Genomic DNA, 2,500 nt, shown 5'->3' with positions numbered 1-2,500 from the left:
GAAAGAACAAAGGGACCTAAGAACGACTTGCTCCACAAAGCAAATAGGTCAGCAAGAAATAAGAATAATTTCCTTGACTAGAAATGGACTGGATTCGGCCATTCGGCAAGAGGAAGGAAAATATGGAATAAATGAGGGAAGTTAAGATGAGAAATGAAAGGCCTACGAGAGGTTCCTCTGGGAAAACTACACCCAAAACTTTGGAGGAAGGAAGATGGCAGAAATTGTAACAAACTTTTCACTTGAAGTCAAGCTTTTCACGTCAAACCAGCTCTTTCAATCAACCCCTCGCAGCCATCCTGGCAGGGAAGCAGAAAACGGAAACACTCCGGTCCGGCCGAGGCCCGGGTAAACCGGTCCCGCCCGAGCGTCCCGGTAGACCGGGACGGCTGCCCGTCACGGACACCCCAGGGCCCCGGCGCGGGCACCGAGGCGACGGCGGAGGTCCCCGACCGAGGCCCGGGGCCCCCGCGCCGGGATCCCGTACATCCATCAAGGCGGGGAAACAGAAACACTCTAGGCCGGCCGAGGCCCGGGTAAACCGGACCCGCCCGAGGCCGTCCCGGTAGACCGGGACGACTGCCCGGCGCGGACACCCCCGGGGGCCGGCGTGGGCACCGAGGGGACGGCGGAGGTCCCCGACCGAGGCCCGCGGCGCCGGAGCCGGGATCCCGTGCATCCATCGTGGCGGGGGAAACAGAAAGGCTGATCCGGCCGGGGCCCCGGTAAGCCGGACCCGCCCGAGGCCGTCCCGGTAGACCCGGCCCTCTCCCCGTCTCGGGCACCCCAGGGGTCCGGCGTGGGCACCGAGGCGACGGCGGAGGTCCCCGACCGAGGCCCGCGGACCCGGAGCCGGGATCCCGTGCATCCATCGTGGCGGGGGAAACAGAAAGGCTGATCCGGCCGGGGCCCCGGTAGACCGGGAAGACTGCCCGGCGCGGACACCCCCGGGGTCCGGCGTGGGCACCGAGGCGACGGCGGAGGTCCCCGACCGAGGCCCGCGGCGCCGGAGCCGGGATCCCGTGCATCCATCGTGGCGGGGGAAACAGAAAGGCTGATCCGGCCGGGGCCCCGGTAGACCGGGACGACTGCCCGTCGCGGGCACCCCCGGGGTCCGGCGGGGGCACCGAGGCGACGGCGGAGGTCCCCGACCGAGGCCCGCGGACCCGGAGCCGGGATCCCGTGCATCCATCGTGGCGGGGGAAACAGAAAGGCTGATCCGGCCGGGGCCCCGGTAGACCGGGAAGACTGCCCGGCGCGGACACCCCCGGGGTCCGGCGTGGGCACCGAGGCGAAGGCGGAGGTCCCCGACCGAGGTCCGCGGCGCCGGAGCCGGGATCCCGTGCATCCATCGTGGCGTGGGAAACAGAAAGGCTGATCCGGCCGGGGCCCCGGTAGACCGGGACGACTGCCCGTCGCGGGCACCCCCGGGGTCCGGCGGGGGCACCGAGGCGACGGCGGAGGTCCCCGACCGAGGCCCGCGGACCCGGAGCCGGGATCCCGTGCATCCATCGTGGCGGGGGAAACAGAAAGGCTGATCCGGCCGGGGCCCCGGTAGACCGGGAAGACTGCCCGGCGCGGACACCCCCGGGGTCCGGCGTGGGCACCGAGGCGAAGGCGGAGGTCCCCGACCGAGGCCCGCGGCGCCGGAGCCGGGATCCCGTGCATCCATCGTGGCGGGGGAAACAGAAAGGCTGATCCGGCCGGGGCCCCGGTAGACCGGGACGACTGCCCGTCGCGGGCACCCCCGGGGTCCGGCGGGGGCACCGAGGCGACAGCGGAGGTCCCCGACCGAGGCCCGCGGACCCGGAGCCGGGATCCCGTGCATCCATCGTGGCGGGGGAAACAGAAAGGCTGATCCGGCCGGGGCCCCGGTAGACCGGGAAGACTGCCCGGCGCGGACACCCCCGGGGTCCGGCGTGGGCACCGAGGCGAAGGCGGAGGTCCCCGACCGAGGTCCGCGGCGCCGGAGCCGGGATCCCGTGCATCCATCGTGGCGGGGGAAACAGAAAGGCTGATCCGGCCGGGGCCCCGGTAGACCGGGACGACTGCCCGTCGCGGGCACCCCCGGGGTCCGGCGGGGGCACCGAGGCGACGGCGGAGGTCCCCGACCGAGGCCCGCGGACCCGGAGCCGGGATCCCGTGCATCCATCGTGGCGGGGGAAACAGAAAGGCTGATCCGGCCGGGGCCCCGGTAGACCGGGAAGACTGCCCGGCGCGGACACCCCCGGGGTCCGGCGTGGGCACCGAGGCGAAGGCGGAGGTCCCCGACCGAGGCCCGCGGCGCCGGAGCCGGGATCCCGTGCATCCATCGTGGCGGGGGAAACAGAAAGGCTGATCCGGCCGGGGCCCCGGTAGACCGGGACGACTGCCCGTCGCGGGCACCCCCGGGGTCCGGCGGGGGCACCGAGGCGACGGCGGAGGTCCCCGACCGAGGCCCGCGGACCCGGAGCCGGGATCCCGTGCATCCATCGTGGCGGGGGAAACAGAAAGGCTGATC

Source organism: Pituophis catenifer, unplaced genomic scaffold, assembly GCF_029215685.1.
Source record: "Pituophis catenifer annectens isolate HBS135680 unplaced genomic scaffold, rPitCat1.0.hap2 SCAF_143, whole genome shotgun sequence".
Classification (NCBI taxonomy): domain Eukaryota; kingdom Metazoa; phylum Chordata; class Lepidosauria; order Squamata; family Colubridae; genus Pituophis; species Pituophis catenifer.
This window is presented reverse-complemented; position numbering follows the sequence as displayed.